We start from the raw sequence: 20,106 nt of genomic DNA, 5'->3' as shown, positions 1-20,106 counted from the left end.
ATATCACAAACATGTGATACATGCAAGCACTGATCTGCTTTCTGTCACTACAGATGAATTTGCATTTTCTAGAATTTCATATAAATGGAAATAATGCTGGGTACTTTTTTTGATGAGAGGGGCTTCTTTCACTCTGCATAATTATTTGGAGATTCTTCAATGTTTTTGTGTGTATTAATAGTTCATTTATTCTTATCTCTGAGTAATAGCCTATCTGTATGGCAATAGGATTTGTTTATCCATGTATCCGCTGATGAGGATTTGAATTCTTTCCAGTTTTTGGCTACTGCAAACAAAGCTGCTATGAGCATTCATGAGAAGTCTTTGCATGGACATAGGCTTTCATCTCTCTTGGGTAAACACCGAGGAGTGGGATGGCTGAATCATGCAGTCCCATTGTGTTTGCCGGACTTTACGTTCCCACTATCAGCTGGTGACAGTTCCAATTACTCCGCGTTCTTGTCAACACTTGATAGAGTCAATATTTCTAATTTTAGACATCCCACCGGTGATATCACATTTTAGTGTTGTCATTCCCTTAATAATAACCATGTTGAGTATCTCTCCATACGCTTATTTTCAACCCACACATCTTTGGTGACAAGTCTGGTCAAATCATTTGCCCCATCTTTTCTGTTGTCGTTCTTGCTGGCTGCTTATAGCAAATGTAGTAGCTCTCAGTTCTGCAGTCAGAAGCCCAGCACGGCTCAGCGGGGTTCTCAGCTCAAGGTCTCACTTGATGGAAGTGAAGGGGTAAGAACAGCTGGGCTCTCATCTGGAGGGTCTGGAGAAGAATCCACTCCCCAGCTCATTCAGGTGTTGGGAGTAAGTTGTAGGACTCAGGTCCACATTTCCCTGCCTCTCAGCATTAAGAGGCTGCCCACCTTCCTTCTCACAAATTCCCCTTCATTTGCAAATTAGCAACAGTGTTTAGAGTCCTTCCATGCTTCAAATCTTTTTTTTTTTTTTTTTTTTGGCCCATTTAAAAAAATGCATTCTTCTTATTATTAAATTTTGAGAGTTCTTTATTTAAAACGCAAGTCTTTTATTAGCTACATAATTTGCGAACATTTTCTTTTAGCCTTTGGTTTGTGTTTTCACTCTTCATGATTTCTTTCAAAGAGCAAACATTTCTTAACTTTGAGTAAGTCCAGCTGATCTTTTATTTTATCCTGTTTTTGATGTTGTCTCTAAGAAATGTTTGCCTAATCCAAGGTTACAAAGACTTTCTCCTGCTTTTCTCTAGAAGCATTATAGTTTTGGGTTTTAGAGTTAGATCTATAAACCATTATGACTTAGTTTTTATTTATGGGATGAAGTATTGCTTAAAGTTCTCTCTCTCTCTCTCTGTCCTTGGATATTTAATTGTTCCATCATGACTTGCTAAAAATGTCTGTTTTCTCCATTGAATTGCCTTTTCGTCTTTATCGATTGACTTTTATATGTAAGTGATTTCTGGATATATATATGTTCTGCCGATGGATTCCATTGTCTATTTTTATGTTATAATCAACTGCCTTGATTACTGAGTCTTTATAAATCTTGAAGTTGAGTATTGTAATTTTTATGAATTTGTCTTTATTTTTCAAAGCTGTTCTCTTCCTCTATTTAATTGCAATATCTTTTATTGTATTTCCTCTTGCTCTCCTAAGCCCCTATCATTTGACTCTTATTTTCTTTCACTTATTCTTGATTTACCTATTTCTTAGGTATATTTATTTTTTTCCTTAGGTATATTTATATGTAAGTATGTGATTATGCATATGTGGGTATTTAGGTCTAAAAAAATGTGATTGTGTCTGTTATTTGAGTGAGTTCTTCGTATTAGACGTAGAGTGAACATTTATGGCCTAAGGTATCAGTTAGTAAAATGGGCAGGGTAGGATGAAGATATGCAGGTGTCACCCCTTCTAAGCAATATCCTTAAAATATCTGTTCAACTTGTATTTCTCTTTATGTTCAAAATGAGAAAATTATACACATTGAAAATAACACAATACTTTAGCTGGAATTATTTCTGAGATCTGTACTGTCATTTGGACAGCACTAATCACTAACATTCACAAAAGGTAAGCGATCTTAATGTATATATTTACAAGTTTTTTCTAGCATTTTCAGTTTCTCTTCTCCTCAGCCACCCCCCCAACCTCCCACTCCGTTTCATGAGTTCACACCAGCAAAACATTCCCCATGCTTCTGTGGTTCCTGTTCTATCATTAAGTTTTATTTTTGTGATGTTGCAGGACAAGACAGCATCTTTGAAAATATCTTACGATGTTTTCTTTTTAAGATTTTATTTATTTATTCATGAGAGACAGAGAAGGGGAGGCAGATGGAGAAGCAAGCTCCTTGTGAAGCAGGGAGCCTGATGTGTGACTCGATCCCAGGACCATGGGATCATTACCTGAGCCAAAGGCAGATGCTTAACCGACTGAACCACTCATGTACCTCTTATAATGTTTAAACTTTAGTCGTAGATCACTGGTTGTCAGCAAATAGCATATATCACGTGCTGTAATCAATTTTAACATTTCAGCTGACAGCAACTACAGTCCTCAGTCTTAGGGTTAGTGGCCTGGCCAATTATTGCCCCACGCCACCTACGTACAGAAATATGCTACATAAACACTCGGTGGAGACAGGTTGATTCTGACCCAAAGTAAGTTTTGAGTTGTAATTCAAGGGATCAGTCATCTTTACATATATGAAAAGAGCCAAATATGAATTGTATTTCCAATTTATTTGAGTTATGATTTTATATTCCCAATGGATCAGAGTACTGGGCACTCACCTGGTTGACCCTTCCTTTAACTTGGCTGTAGGTACAGGTGTCAATCCCTTGCCCAAATAATACAGCTTAAAGCCATCAGGCATGATGGCTGCTCACAGGTATGCCTGTATATTTGAATACAATGTTTTTCTTAATCTCCTCCCTATCGCCCTTATTGTCTCTCTTACCCACAGCCAAAATAAGTAGGGTTTCTGATGTAGAGACAGAGGAAAAAAGGTGTTTATATTTGTTGAGCACCAACCACGTACCTACTGGTACTATACCAAGTATTCCAAATATACTATATAATTCCCACAATAGTCTGGCCAAATGAATAATATTACTGTCTTTTTACAAATGACAAAACTAAGGGTAACAGTGTTAAGTAACTTGTGATAGATGGCAGTGACTGCCATCAGTGACTGATGACCAGGATACTGTACCATTTCTGTCTCGTTCCAAAAGCCTTGTATGTTAGATCTTATATAGTGTTCATCTTGTTAACAATACTGAGAACATCTTCAAAATCAAGTGACTTTTAGATTCTCTCTTTCTTTAAGTCTTTCATAAAATGATGAAGGAACAGCTTTTGGGAGGACTTCAAAGTGTCTTCCTTTTTGCTCTGGTGAGATATTTGTGAGACAATGGAAGCAAAGGAGATAGACTCATGGGTCATCCAAGCAAAATCATGTTTAGGTTTTGCATAAATAAAAACGGAGGCAAAGTCCAGGGGGCTACTGAATTTTGGCAGGATATGAAGAATTTGGAATATAAAAGATAGAGATACTAAAGATAGTAAGTTCCTGCCAAGAACACCAAGAATCTAAGATTCAGGCAGGGAACGAACTATCTCCCACTGTTGGAAATTTTTATCTCCCAATCTAGTTTTGAGAGCCAAGCAAGGGGATGCCACTCTGCACAGATAGACATCAAGACACATCAAGGAATACCTTTTAAAAATCACTTTGTAGATAGGGAAAAATTAGCCTTTTAACCTGAGGCCAGATGTAGAGATAAAAGAACACAATATATACACAAAGATATACATATTCTATTTCCTATCTCTTCATCTTATTCAAAATACCTCTTAAAAATCATGTTGTATAACAGAAACACCAGATAACAAAGAAGTAAAAATTGGCTATCCATCTCTGGAAAGCATTCAGAGATTCTGGAAACAATTATTCAATAAAAACAACTCAAAAATTTCTTAATAATATGTATAGATACTCTTAAAGAATTCTAGAACTGTATAACATTAAATAAAGGATTATTCATTAAAAGTGATGCTGGGAGTGATTGCCAGGGACAGGGGGCAGAGGGGAGGGCTAGGGAGCTCCTGTTCAATGGGTATAGAGTCAGTCCTACAAGGTGAAAAAGTTCTAGAGATTGGCTGTACAAGAATGTGCATAGAGGGGCACCTGGGTGGCTCAGCCAGTTAAGCATCTGCCTTCATCTCAGGTCGTGATCTCAGGGTCCTGGGATTGAGCCCCAGGTCAGGCTCACTGCTCAGGGGGACTCTGCTTCTCCCTCTCGCTCTGTCCTTCCCCCACTCATGCTCTCTCTCTCTCTCAAATAAATATATAAAATTTTTAAAAAAATGTGCCTAGAGTTAGCAACACTGTACTGTACACTTAACAGATTGTTAAGAGGGTAGATTTCATATTATGTGGTTATTTTTTACTTATAATTTTTTTAAATTGATTCTAGGAAATCAACTTTAAGTGGTAATTATTGAATACTTGCGGAATACCCTCTCTTATGCCGTCTCAGATTGTCAGATACCATTCAGATTAAGAACTATTATTCATTTATGTGTATTTTAAAATTACCCTATTAAATATATTTCTGAAATACACATTATGGTACATTTCTGTAACACGGACACTTATTTCAATAAGCTGAGTGTTGGTAAAATAATTTCAGCAAAGTAGGAGCCTATATTTAGAGGTAGATTGTCCTGCTGGCTATTTTTCTAATGGATATAAGCAGGAAATAATATGAAAATATAGTTAAAATCAAAGCATTTGCCTGAATATCAACAAAATAGATTTTCCACCAAAGCATTTTCTTAGGGGAAGTGATTTCCCAGCTCAGATCACTCAGTGGAGCTAAAATATTAAAGATAGTACCTTTTTAGGAAAAGAGTCAATAAAAATGATTTCCACTTCCTATTTCACTGATTGCCATGTATTATTAACTTGTAATGCACAGAAATCTAAGTGGCTACTTGGCTCCTTATGCTTCTCCCGTGTCATATAAAGACAAAGTCTTTGGAATGACAAGCCAGTAAGAACAGGTAAATGGTGTATCACCTTGCCACTGCCTTGAAATTTCTAGTTCCAAATCCAAAACTTTTTTCTTTGAAATCTCATATAATGTCAGTATTACTGACAGCATTGAAAACCATCTTTAGAATCTAAGAGTAATCAGGAATTGACTTTCAGGACTGGAAAGAATATATCTTATCTTCCTGCTGAGATCTTGGGTTCAGAAATTTGCATTTTCAGGGACAGAGCTGATCCATGGATCAGCTTTGCCTCCTAATAGAGATTTGTTTTTACACTTGATACTAAAATGCAGTACACATTTTCAGGCATTCAGCATTGTCACAAAAATGATCTATATTAAGGTCATTGCAGAATCACAGGGCCCCAGATTCACTCACAGGGAATAGCATCAAGAGTCTCAAGGTGTATAATAAAGACTTTCCAAAATTCATTTGATATATACATCCACCTAAAATAAATCAATAAAACCTTGCATAATATTTTAATACAAAATTTAGGGATCCCTGAGTGGTGCAGCTGTTTGGCGCCTGCCTTTGGCCCAGGGCGCGATCCTGGAGACCCGGGATCGAATCCCACGTCGGGCTCCCGGTGCATCGAGCCTGCTTCTCCCTCTGCCTGTGTCTCTGCCTCTCTCTCTCTCTGTGTGACTATCATAAATAAATAAAAATTTAAAAAAAATACAAAATTTACCCATGACTATCAGGTCAAACGTCATCATAGTTAAATTAGATGTCACCAATATATTGGACCTATAAATTAAAATTCTAATAAATAATTTCCATACCAACAATCCCATAAAATGCACTTAAAAATCATGCCATGCCATGGCACTATTTTTAAATTGTTCAGCCTATGTCTTCGTAAGCTCCACTCAGCTATAATCACAAACGCCTTTTCATTCAGATTCAACTTCAACCCAAAACAGAAACTATTCTCACCATGGCAGAAAATAGATCTGCACCATCAGCAAGTGGAAGGGACCTGGGGTCCACATGCTTCCTGTTTGTCTCCCACCATTTGCCTACTGAATCAATGCTTTCCCCCACACTGCTCTTGTGTTGGCTGAATCTATGTATATATCTCCAGACATCTGCTTCGGTTTTCTCTCATCATTTCAAAACCCATCTGGATAGAGAGCTTTTTTGCTGCACCCAAGCCCACTTGGCTGGGGCCCTGACATCCTGCCTAGTTTTGACAGGCTTGTCAATGGAGCCTGAACTCTGTTACCTGGACCCTCCTGTTACTCAAGGAGGCTCTGCTATACGTCACTTGAAACCACAGTTCCATCCATCTCTTGACTTCTAGTATAGTCGGATGCCTATGGACGCCTTTGGCTGTGTTCCCACCAAGCAGGTTAAATCTCCTCAGATAGCCATACCTACTGGAATCAAGCCCAAGTTTATCCAGCATCTCTGGACTCTGTATGTTGGACCACAACAGAGTCCCCTCATCAAGTAGCCCAACAGCTGGGGTAGTTTTTTGTTCCACAGTAACCACTTTTTCACCACCTTCAATCTTGTGCTACTTGGGTCCTGGTATACCTCGCTTGTTTACATGTTCCCCTTCAGGATTCTGTCCAGGCTCACAAATTTGGTGTGGTATTCTCAACTGATGCACGTGGCAGCTATAGAATGTCGTGGAATATTAAACGATTTATTTCTTTTAAATTTGCACCTGTAGATCTGGTAATAAAATGTGATACTGGCTCTTTACATTGGCATCTACGTGGACCCTGAATGGTAGGGTTATTGATTGACCATTATAAATAATCGATTATTATAAATAAACATTTTAACATACAAATTTACAAACATTTATATACATTATTTATAATAATCAATTAATAACCCTATTTACTAAGATTAATTTATTTTATTATTTTTTAAGGTTTTATTTATTTATTCATGAGAGACACAGAGAGAGAGAGGCAGAGACATAGGCAGAGGGAGAAGCAGGCTCCACACAGGGAGCCCGACGTGGGACTCGATCCTGGGACTCCAGGATCACGCCCTAGGCCAAAGGCAGACCCTCAACCACTGAGCCACCCAGGCATCCCTAATAAGATTAATTTAAATAATTTTGGTTTAAAGTATTTTTATTTACTAATTATAATTTATATTTTTCCTTAGAATGAATATTTTAGAACAATTATCATTTAGTTTGAAACTGAAAGTGTTTGTTTTTTACATAAATTCTTATTTTTGATGAAAATACATTTAAATGTTGCGCTTTGAATATAATTGCATATTATTATTTAAATCATTGCTGTTATCAGAAAACTATATAAAAATCTCGATTTCAAAAACATAATGAATGTACTGAGAGGAACATAAGAAAATAGATTTTATGAAAACCTAGAATAATGTATGCATTATGGTTGAACATATCAAGACTTCTCAAGAGATCACTAGCCCATCAACTGAACACCCAACATGAGCAATAGTAATTAAATTTGTTCAGCTTTGGTCTTTTGCCAAATTAAGTTATATGAAAAAACCTAGCTGTATACTTATTTTCTGATTTTTTTGTTATGAAAGTATATTTGTCACAATAGAAGGAAAGAACCATTTGCTCGATTTAAAAGGTAGATGGTATGTAGGCTTCCATTTATGCTCTTGCCTTGGGCTCTGAAAAAAATCAAGGGTAGGCCTACGAGCTAAACATTAATGTGTACTTAAAAATAGAGTAATAGAACATTGACCTAATTTATCTTCAGTTAAGTTGTTTTTATTTGCCTGTTTGTGTTGGTGGAGGTGAAAGTGGGAGTCTACTTTCTAGTCTAGTGTTTACACGAGGCTCTGATTACTGATGTGAGAGGAATTTTGAGCCATTTTCTAAACAATGTCATAGAAATACTCATTTGTTTTGCTTGATTTTTCTGTAGAATACAGTATCTCATATGAGAAGATGATTTCTCTTTCTGAGTAGGTTTCCTACCCTTGAAGCAAAGAAATGCTGTGATTTGTCAGGATGTGATGCAGGTGGAGGGGTTATGTGTGTGTCATAATCTGTGTATCCTCATTTCTTGGCAGCTTTGTTGTCCAGTAGAGAAAAAACTTAAAGAACAGCTGAAATCTGTTTCTTATCATCATATTTTCCAGAGAATGGAGCAAGTCCTCTTGTCATCTGTTGGCTCAGTATCCATTTATGCCGTTTGTTCTGTAAGATTTCCCTTGAGATAAAAACGTTGAAAGACAGCTTCATTCCTTGCGAGCTCCAGTCCTTTGCATAACACCTGCCCCATATATGCACATCACTCCAGTAGGATTGTTAAGTCGTCCAGTTCTCAAACGATCTGGTTTAAAATTTTAATTTGTAAAATAAAAATACCGTCTTTAAATCCTTTCGCCATATACCCATACTATCACCTGACTATCATACCCATCTGGTTACTCTGCTTTTCCTGCATATTCTGTATAAATCTGGTGCTTATAAACTATGGGAATGGTGTATGCAAAACATACATTTTCAGAAGATGGTGTTCATGTCTCGCGCAGGGCACTTTTGAATGAACAATCCTACACCAAGGCAAGTCATTATGAGGGGAGACAGAAGATTGGGAGAGAAGGACTTTCCATTGAGTGGATGGTAGGACTGTGAGCCGTGCCATGTTCCTTGCTCCAGGATGAAGTAGTAGCTCCAGGATTCTGGCTGCATTCCCAATTGGTCAGTGGTATGCCTCCCTAAATTCTGCAGTTTTGATTACATTCACTGTTCTCACGGACTTCCTGTCAGGAAGGGTTGTGGGGATGTGCCAGTTAAAACAGCTGTTGCATCTGATGTGTGAGAAGCTGTGATCAGGAGAGCAAAGAGGCTTTCCTAGACATTGCCAATATAGAAGTTAGAGAGTTGCCAAACAAACAAACAAATCACATTCTTTTGAAGTATTCCCAACTCCTGCTCATTTGTTTTAATATATTCCTACACCCTACCACAATTTGTTTATTAATTTTCAAAAGACAGGGGTGCCTAGCAGGTTCAGGCAGTGGAGCATGTGACTTTTGATCTCAGGGTTGTAAGTTCCAGCCTTACGTTGGGTGTAGAGATGACTTAAACTCTTAAAAAAAAAAAAAAAAAAAAAGACAACCTGTTTATACTTATTTTGAGCTTTTCAGGTTTCCCAGACATTCCAATTAGAACACGCAGATGGGCTCCTCTTGGTGACTACACTAAAGACTGATTGCTTTGGCAAGTTGTATTGTGTAGATAAAAACAACCTCAACAGCCATCCAGTGGACGCTCTTTGTTAGCATGATGCTTCCACCTAATATGTAGCTCCTGCTTTTAGGAACATACAAAAACTTGCTCCCTGATAGGCATTTTGATCACAAAGCAATCTTTACCTTTTTCTTTAAACAGTAAGATGATCTGTTTATTCATTCCTTTTCTAGGCAGTGAAGAAATGAGAATTTTCTTCTCCCCCACTGTTAAGCTAGACATATTGTTTGACCCTCTCTTTTACTTCCACATTGAGCATAAATATTTTTAAAAATTTGAACAGCTTGAAAATATCCAAATAGCTTGAAAAAAAACCCAGATTTTTACTCCTCTTGTTATGGTTACAGGCAAATTCTCGAAATAGTGCTGGCACCCAGTGGTTGCATAGTAAGTACTTGCTGGACTGAATTATTGCACCCTTTCCCTGCATTTATCTCCGCAAGAGAATGTCTAAAATAAAGTATCACTTTGAACATTGATTTTTTTAATTTAAGAAACTTGTTTTATAAATTCCAACTTAATAGCATATTATGTTAAATTGTTAACTATTAGAAAATTATGAGTACATACAACAGAGAGAAATATGCTATAGTTATTTATACACACAGCATTCCTATTTTTACACTTTTTTTCAGTTACTAAAATGGAACTATAAACCAGAGGGCAACACATTTTTTTTTTCTCTACCACCAGATGCATGTAATGAAAATGTTGCTCACAAAGAGGACATTTGTTATTTCATATGTGACTATCAAGAAACAGATGGAGAGTGATTATGTGGTCCTTGTCCTGCTGACTTAAAGCAAATAAATATTAATCTTTATTCTCTGAGTTTTGATTAATAGACAGTGATGACTTAGAATGAGTAAGGTGCGGCTGCAGAAAGGTATGATTATCATCAATATAAAATGATGTTGAGTGATTAAGCCCCTTTAGTTCTGTTACAGAAATCATGGTGGAAGTAATTGGACCACAGCTTAGTGTACAGTGAAGAATCTGTATGAGATATCCAAAAGTTTTTGTATGAAGTAGAAAAATTCATTACATTATTCAATCTATAATGTACTTAGGGAAGTTTTATTCAGTTCTCTATAGTTACAGGATGCTGGGCATATATAAATCAGTAAGATGCAGCAGAGTTCCTAATATTAAATAACATGAAAAAGAAGTGGCTCTCATTACCCTTCTGGTATTTTGCCTTGGATGGCATAGCTTAAGCCAAGTTTCTAAGAACAAAGGTACTTGGTCAATAGTTGTTCAACAGGTGACTAGTACACAGAAGTTAGGGTGACCCTCTTCAGGAGGGTTAATAAGATTAATAGAAATTCATGACTTTTGCCCTTTGGCATCTAATCTCTTGGTCCTCTTACTCTTCTGTTACAATTTGTCATTCTCTCCTTCTCTCATAGGCAGATTTCTTTCCCCTTCTAATGGTTTACTACGTTGGGCATAAATCACTCTTCCCTCTCCTCTCTCTCTCTCCTATGCAATTTTAGTAGATTTGAATCTTAGTCCCACAAATAAGGTGAATAAGGAACATCACATTGTTTAATTAACTTAAATAAGAAATCTAACCAGAGTCCTATCTCACCAGGTTGTTTGTAGAGGAAAACTCAATCATTTGGTGGGGAACTACTCTATTTCCTACGGCTTTCTTGAGCATCCTGTGGTTCGTGTGGCTGAATAAAATGGAAGAAGAGTCCTTCATGCTCAGCCTATCCTGGTTGCTGCAGATAATTCTCATTGTCTAAGCCCAAATGAGCCCTTGAGAGGTAGCAGCCTTTCTGCCATACTTGGGGCTTCAAGAGTGTCACTGATGTCAAAATCTCAGGGCCAAGTGTTCAGCCTTCCAGGGTCTGCTAAGCATTTTTTTTAAAAGATCTTGCCACTTCTTTCAGGTACCAGGAGGGAATGGGTTGAACGTGACTGAGAATCCCTGCTAATCCGATGAACCTTTAATCTTAGATACCAAACATATTTTCATCTATGAGTTTAGACAGAAAGATGTAGTCTTCAGATAGTTTAACTGTGTACCACAAAGTCCTCTTAAGGCAAGGGAGCCCAAAAGCCCTGGATAACTTCTTAGATCTAGGAGGGGCCTAGAAAATTATAAAGAACAAAACGTAAGACAATATTTCATAATTATTTTGTTTCTCTCTGAGGACCTAACCCTCTGCTTCTTCTGGTTTCTTTTTCTTTCTTTCTTTTAACATAATAATGGAATGCTTGTGAGGGGCCAGCCTCACAGAAGTCCTGAGAGGTCAATAGTATTAATCCCATGTGAGAGTTGAAGAAACTGGAGGGTAGAAAAGATAAATTAAGTAGCAGAGCTGAAAACTATGTGTGCTTATCAGTTCCAAAGGAAGTATAGTTTAAATGGAGAGAAATGTCCAACGTGGAACTAGAACTCCTGTACTGTTGCCCAAGTGTCTACAAAGTCAGTCGGTGATCTTGACAAAGGTGCTTAACCTCTTAGATCCCTAGTTTCTTATCAATAAATTGAACTACTTGCTACTTGGATATTAAATGAGAGGATGGATGATAACCTGGTTGGCAGTCCTGCACAGATACAAAACCCTTAGAGCATTCTATGACATTATGGCTCCACATGTCACACGTCCAAGGTGATCAGTATTTGTGGTGACTAGTCAGCCCATGAGATGATTGAGATATTCCCAGGAATTCAGGAAAAGAGAATCTCTATGTTGAATAATAGGGATCTGATTCCAAGTGGGGAGGGAGATTAGGCTTACCCAGAAAGTAAGAGGCTCCCCTGAAAGATCAAAATTTATGATAATTCTTAGCAAAGTACGCAGAGCATTAAAAATCATATTCAGTGATCCCAAGCTCTTAAAGTTGTATGAGATAGTTCTAAGCATGACTGAATCAGGAAATTAAGAAATTAACAGAGACCAAGTGAAGAGTCATCTATGGAGGATCTATGTACATTAATTTCAAATTTAGAAATCTAAGCATCTTGACAGAGCGAGTTATAGACTACAAATGAGAATAGAAAGGAAGGATGTGTTTGACTAAAGACAAAAGAAAACACAAAAAAATTAAGGCCCCGAATTGAAGAAAGAACTTGAAAACCTGTAATATTTTCTATTTTCACTATTTCTAGCATGTTCCAGTCACAGCACTGGTATACTTGAAGGTAAATGTCAGATGCTCATTAATGTGCCTCTTATTCCCTTTGCATTCAGTCCAATTGAGAAATTATAGACACTAGTCAAAAATACATTAAACAAGAATTTTTTTACTAGTAATAATAACTGATCATTTTTATTGAGTATTTACTAAGTGCTTTACAGGAATTAATTAATCTCCTAATAATGATTTGAGGTATGCTCTATTAATATCTGTATTTCACAGATAAGGAAACAGAGAGACACAGAGAAAAGTAATGAAACAGAATGAAACAGAGACCTGTGGTAAGTGGCAGACCAGTATTTGAAACTAAGAAGTCCATTAAGGAGGGCATGTGATGAGATGAGCACTGAGTGTTTATTATATGTTGGTAAATTGAATCTAAATAAAATTAAAAAAACAACAACAACAACTAAGAAGTCCAGCTTCAGAACATGGCAATTAACTAGTCTGCTCTGAAGGTAGATTGGAGAATTTAACTTAGTCTCGAAGTCAGAGACAACTCCTAATATAACAGCCCACACAGAGATCCTTGGATCCACACTTGGTAAATGTGAGCTTATGGAACATCATACGGAGAATGATTACCTGTCACAAACCCCATCAAGCACCAAGAGGCCAAGAGGCCAAAAACTTGAGAAAGGACTGGAGTTTCCCTCAACTCTCTGTTGTGTGCCATTTTGAACCAAGGCTTTTAAAAATAGGTTTTGTCCATATATATTATCTTTCCTTTTTTTCTAGTGGGATGCAGATACTCCCAGCGAGGAGACAGCAGAGCCCTAGATGAAATGATCTCAGTCTCTGAATGATGCGTGGAGGAAAGGTATTCACCAACCACGAAATACCTGCCTTGGACTGCTACTGGGAGGCAAGTCTTTACACATATTAGGGGCCCCTTTGGTTGTGTTTAGCCTCACCCTAACTGAAATGGAGGAGTAGAGAGAGAGGGTCATAGGTGTACCCCAAGTTTTAACACACTATCTTGGCTTAGTAGGTGAACATGGAGCAATAGATGTCAGATTCTCTTCTTTTCTCCAATTATATAAATTGCTTCTCATCCTATGGGGACGAGACCCCATAGGTTTTTCTTGACCTCTTGGTTTTGAAAAAGAAAGGCAGTGAGGAGAGTGAAAAAAAAAAAAAAAAAAGAGCAGAAAGCCTTAATTCAATCTAAAAGGCAGAAGTTTCTATTTTGAGACAGAAAAGTGAGGAGGGTGAGAAAATTGTTTTCCCCGTTCTGTAGGTATTATTGTCCTTGTTTGAGAGATGAGAAAGTTGGGGTGCAAGGAGGTTAAGTAATTTGTCTACATTTGCTTCTATTTATACTTTTATTTGTAAGACATAATTTGATTACATGACAGCAAAACAAAAGGTCCAAAAAGCAAAATGTGTCAAATGTGAACATAATTATGGAGATGTGAACATACATTCATTTACTGAAGACCAAAATTAGTGAAGAACCTTTTGAAGCAAAATGCCTCTGACAATAAAAGTATAAAAACCCCATACCTATAGATTTGTCTGTTATACTTTCCTACTGTAAACATGAATCCTGTGAAGTGTTTAACTGTGAACTGCTTTTATCTTAAAAAAAAAAAACATCTAGAGAACACAATAAGAAATTAAGTCTTGACCTCTTGGTTTTGAAAAAGAAAGGCACGTAGCAGTGCAGTCCAGGTGTTTTACAAGTTTGGAATCTCTCCCGTAGGTGGGGGCTTTGCTGCCAAGCAGTTATTAACTCAGACCACGTTGATAGCCTAGAATTTTGCATGATGCTTAATCTCAACCATTTCCCTCTTCCTCAAGATCTGAGTGTCTCCAGAATCTCTACATAGCAAGACTCTACCTTTGGCTCCATGGAGACTGAATGTCGCGATATAAAAATAAGTAGTATGGGGGCTGGAAGTGGGGTCTGTAAGAGAGACTCTGGCTGAATGTGGCCTTCTGAAAGGGACAAAGGCTCTGACACTCTGTCCTGTGGGGTTCTGAGTGACTGATGCATCATATCTGAAATGACAGCAGAATGGCAATTTATTAATTTATAATACAAAATTCACATGACCTGTACATCCTCTCATCAAGTACACCCATCCACAAGGACCTATGGCATTATCAGAAACACCTTTGAATTTATTTTGTGAAAGTCCTGGTGCAGAGATGGTGATACCTGACATCCCCAGGACGAGAATTTGTCTTCTTGTGGTCAGGTCACCTCAAATCTGATGGTTTCGTGGAAGCCAGGAACCAGGGATGAGGGTTTGGAATAAATGCTGAACCTTCTCCAGCTTTCCTGCCTGGCTCTCTACCTCTCACTCTATCTCCTTTCCCCAGGCTGTCTCGCCCACACACACTTACATCCCTGAAACGAGGCAGATGACTCACAAATTTGTAGCTCCCAGCCTCAACCTCTTCCTTGAGTTCCAATCCATAGATCTAACTCCCTACTTGACATTTCCACTTGAACATCTCAAAGGCATCTCAAAATAAACATAGCTCCCAAACCAACTCACGAGTTGCCCCCCCCCCCCGCCCCCAAACCATCTCTCCCACTGTTCCTTCTCAGCGAATGCACTGCATTCATCGGGCTGCAAAAGACAGAATCTAAGAGTCAATCTTGAGAGTGTCCTCTGCCTACCACCCTCATAATAAGCTCCTTTCCAAATCCTTTCGATTTTAGCTCCTAAAAAACAAAACAACTCACCACCTTTACACTTCAATCCATTGCCAGCAACAAAACTGTGTTCAAATGACCCTGATCTTTCACCTGGCCAACTACAATCACTTCCAACTGATCTCCATGCTTCCGTTCTCCAATCTGTGCAACGTATTGTAACCATGGTTTATTTAAGACATTAATCCATACCCCCAACATTTATCCCTACCCCCAGCCCCAGTGACTTCCCACTCCTATTAGGATAAATAAGTATAAATCTCCTAAATGCCACTTGAGGTTCTGCATAGTCTCTGCGGCCCTCTCCCCAACTTCATCTTCCTCCACGGCTTCCATCCCCACATTTCCGACCACCCTGGTATTTCTCTTGGGGTTGCCACACCTCCCCAGCCACAGCAGTTGAGCTCAGAGTGTTCCTCCTGTCTGGCACTCTTTCACATCCATCTCCCTCTTCGTGGAGTTAGCTGCTGCTCATCTTTTAGGTCTTGGCTCTAATGGCATGTCCTCAAGGAAATCCTCACTGGTCCCACCGACTTGGACAAATAGCCCTGGCCTAGGTTTTCATGGCCTCATTTCCCTCCTTCCTAGTGTTTATCACAGCTGCCATTTTATATTTATACGCTCATAATGGAAAGAATTGTGTCTGCTTTTACTCATGATCGTGCATGTCCACGCTTTGCACAGTTGCCTGAAATAGGTACTCAACAGTAGTTGTCAAATAATAAATAAATAACAAATGATGAGTGGAATATATACTGGAGGCATCAGTATAACAATGGGCATGCATTAAAAACTGAACCCTTGAAGTCTGATAGCCTTGTTCCTTGTCCCAGGATGCCCTCCAATATCTGCACGGACCTGGAGCCACACTGTTTGGATTAGAACTCATACTCTACCAAGGAGTTGTACGCCAGGGCAAGTTATTTAACTGCATTAAGCCTCAGTCTTCTCATCTGTAATGTAGGAATAACTGGTACTTAAATAGGTATCTATGAGAATTCAACAGTACTGTGGCTGTACACGCTAAGTTCTCAGTATGTGGTAGCTATTAGCTCTTCGACTGTACTTGTAAGTCTGACCAAAGGCTTCATCATCTGACTGACTTAGTCTTTTTGGAGTAACATTAGTGTTTAAAAACCACTCTCCCTAGGTCGTTCCAAAGAGGGCTTGTGGGACCAAAATCAAGATCGCTTCATGCTGTCACCAAATACCACTGTTCTTTGTAGGCTGGAATATTGCTATGTTTCCCTGAGGAGATAGAAGATTTAGCCACTCATATCCAGGACTGGTGATGTGGGAAAGTAAATAGATGTCGCCAAAGTTAAAAAATAATAATAATAAGGTCACCATCCCATCTTCTGAGAGATGGAGGCTGGTATCTGGCATAATGTAAAAGGATAAAGAGGACTCCCCACCCCTTTTGTAAGGGCAAAACCATGCTTCTTACATACAGGAGGATAGCCCTGTGATCTGTGACTTAGGACCTGATGGTCCTTACCACTCCTCCTGCAGGGGGCCAAGGGGACTTTCCAAATCTCTTTTCCAACTCAGCAACCTCAGTTTTTATCCATGTAACACTATTTCTAAAATCTTCATGACCCCATTCACATCCTAGTTCAATTACATCCAGTCTCATGAATGATACATTTGGAATTGAGTACAATGCATGAAGAGTGATCTAGTGAAGTACCTGGCTCACCATTCGCCAATAATAAATAACTTGTGAGTAGGTTTATAGATATAGCTCCACAAATGCAGCTCGCTCGCTTGCTTGCTTTCCTTTTTAACTTGACAGAAAGAAAGAGCAGAAGCAGGGGGAATGGCAGGCAGAGGGAGAGGGAGAAACAGACTCCCTGCTGAACACGGAGCCCGATGTGAGGCTTGATCCCAGGACTCTGGGTTCATGACCCGAATCAAAGGCAGATGCTTCATCAACTGAGCCATCCAGTCACCCCTGCAGCCTACTTTAAACTGAGAATTAGGAAAGGGGTGTTGGGTTGCATAGTGTCCCCACCAAAATTCATGTTCTTCCCAGAACCTCAGAATGTGACCTTATTTGGAAATAAGGGTCATAGAAGATGTAATTAAGATGAAGTCATGCTGGTATAAGGTAGACCTTTAATTCACTGTAACAGGTGACTTATGAGAAGAGACATAGACATCGAGAGGAGAATGCCATGTGAAGACACAGAGTCACAAAAGAAAGATGGCCATGGGACAATGAGAGGAGACATTAGAATTATGCAGCTATAAGCCAAGGGATGCCAAGGATTGCGAGCAACCACCAGAAGCTAGGACAGAGTCATGGTACAGAGCGTTCCTCTGAGCCCCCAAGAAGGAACCAATCCTGCCAACACCTTGAGTTTGAACTGGTCTCTGGAACTATGAGAAAATATGTGTTTTAACCCTAAAAAAAGTCAGTATCTCCTGTAAGTGTCCCCCATTTTGTTTCTCACCAACCCATGTCTCTTGAAGCACCAGACTGCTTTTGGGTGACTTTGCACAACTATGCTTAGATCAACCATGTCTTGGTCTCAAAATTTCCCAGTATTCAAATTCTTGGGACCACTTTGCCTTAGCCCTCAGAGCTAGCCCTCGGACAGATGTTGCTGGATTGTTGATTCTTGCACAGGTATTTGCATTAACACCGCACTTGTCTTGATGACAAATCTAAAGGCTTTTAAAAAATGAAACAACTTCGTTTATGCTCCTCTGACATTACTCCAAAAGCACATATTTAAGGAAGACTGCAAATATGGACAGCTTTGACAAGTTTTTGCCTTTTCCTCCTTTCGGGTTGTCATATTTAGGTGGTAAATTTAAGATCCGGCACATTCTTTGCATGTGGTCAAGTGTGCAAAATTCAGCTAACCGTGTTTTCTCTCACTGTGTGAATCACTATCTCCGTTGCTGTTAGCATGAGCTCTCGGCTTGCCCGCTCTGATCGCCTCTCCCCTACCCTCTGCACAGGTTGGGGCTTGTGGATATTGCAGTCCACATTTTCATTTCAAATACAAGGCACTCTCCCCAAGGAAATGCTTCTACAGCGCACGCCAGGCTCACAACCTGATGCTTCTCAGAGTGCTGCCCTTTACACAGCATGAGAACAAAGCTGAGGCTGGGACGCTGAGTTAGATGTGTCACTATCACTAAATCCCATCTGGCTTGGTTAGTGGCAGCAATTACTTATTGAGGGCCTGCTGTGTGCCAGGTGTGGGGCATGGCAATAGAATTCTCCTTTACTCGGGGCTTGGGACCAGTGGCCAGAGCAAGACAAATCCCAGATAAAGCAATCCTGATTACATGCATATCTCGAAAAATCTTCTACATCTACAGTAATACTGCAGCTAGAAAGCTAACATACATTCACCAAATAAATACATACATTATACACTGTAATATAATTTTATAATATAGAAAATGGGATGCCAAAATCTAAAACCCACAATAAAAACCAGTGGCTTTGCAGTCTCAGTAAGGGACTGTCAGAAGAAAGAATTATTGCTATTAAAAATTATGGGAAAAGCAGAGACATTAATTTTGCATGTCTTGTGTTACTGTGTTTATAATCTGTTATGTTTTAGATAAAGGTCTAGAAAAGATTCCTCATACTTTGTGCGCAGCTTAGTTTCGGTATACTCCTCCAGGGGAAAATAATAAGGAAAAATCAAATAAATATGTTTGTGCATAAGGAAAAAATAATTTGGTTGCCAACAGGAAAATTTATCAGGTTGAAAGTTACTCTCTAGAGATAGGTTGTTTTGTGTATATGTGTGCTTGTGTGTGTGAAATCAAGGTTTGCTTTGTTTTCTCCTTCAAAACATCTTTGATCTTCCATTTTGTCATTTGTAGAGAAGCTCAATGTCGTGAAAAGTATCAAAATATATAATCGTTAAAAGCCATGAGTCCTGAAACAAAACATATGTAAAATATCAGGAATTCAAGTCCTTAAAAAATACCTAATGTACCCCCAAATCAAAGCAGTCTGTTATATCATTAAAATTAAGATAAAAATAGCAAAGCACTCTCTCTGTGTTCCTTGAGAGCAGGGGGATTTAATCTGCCATCTGTAGGGAGTCTATGGTTGGATGACGGACTTCAGGGGGTCCTTGGAACTCATGAATTTAATTACAACAGTTTAAATGTCAGCTGATTCACATTCTACTCAGACAAGGCTCTACTATTTCATCAGATTCTCAAAGGTCTCAAAATTAAGATCCACTGCAAAGGAAGCTCCATCCAAAGTTTTTAGAATAAACATTTGATTTTTGTTACTAAAATGATAATCAAATACTAGGAAAATTTAAATATTTATTTATTTTTGGAATATGAGAACAAATTGGGGAGTTTTGGGCTTGTTTTCTTTCAACAAGATAAGGGACAGAAGGAGATAAAGAGAGTAATTCTTTTTAGAAAAGGGTAGTGTGGCTACAATTTGGGTAAAGGGATGAAATGCAGAGAGTCAAAGAATCCCAATAACCTTCAGTAAATTTTCCTGAAGGATATACCATATTTCATCCAGTACCTTCTGGATGAACCACAATGCCCATTACTGCTAAATTCCAAGCTTCTTGAAAATTATCTTCTATTCTCATTCTATTCTTTCCTTTTTACTCAGGATGTCCACCACTGTTTTCTGATAAGACTCGTATTTTTTTTCTGCTCAGATCTTTCTTCAAAGAGACAAGAACTTTGTATATCTCTACTTCACCATTCACCTAGTCGGGGGTCTAGTCTGATAGTCATATTCTTTTGCAGGTGGATGCCCGGTTTTCCCAATACCTTTTGTTCAAGAGACTATCCTTTGCCCCATATGCATTCTTTGGCTCCCTTGTGGAAAATCAGTTGACTCTATATACATGGGCTTATTTCTGGGCTCTCTATCCTGTTCTATTGGTCCATATATCTGTTTTTATGCCAGGACCATACTATTTTTGATTATGGTAGTTTTGTAATATTTGAAATCAAGAAGATTGATGTTTCTAATTTTGTTGTGTGTTTTTCTT

General features: G+C 38.5%; 1 long non-coding RNA gene across 1 annotated transcript; it reads left to right on the top strand.

Moving 5' to 3' along the window:
- The first annotated feature begins 636 nt into the window (after positions 1–636).
- Positions 637–13,297, top strand: LOC118350837 (uncharacterized). The gene is made up of 3 exons (XR_004805367.2): positions 637–753; positions 8,559–8,727; positions 13,171–13,297. It is a non-coding gene; the product is annotated as an uncharacterized LOC118350837 (long non-coding RNA).
- Positions 13,298–20,106: the final 6,809 nt, after the last annotated feature.

The sequence above is a fragment of the Canis lupus genome, chromosome 15, assembly GCF_003254725.2.
Source record: "Canis lupus dingo isolate Sandy chromosome 15, ASM325472v2, whole genome shotgun sequence".
Taxonomy (NCBI): Eukaryota; Metazoa; Chordata; class Mammalia; order Carnivora; family Canidae; genus Canis; species Canis lupus.
The sequence above is the reverse complement of the archived record's forward strand: the minus strand, read 5'-3'. Positions and strand labels throughout refer to the sequence as shown.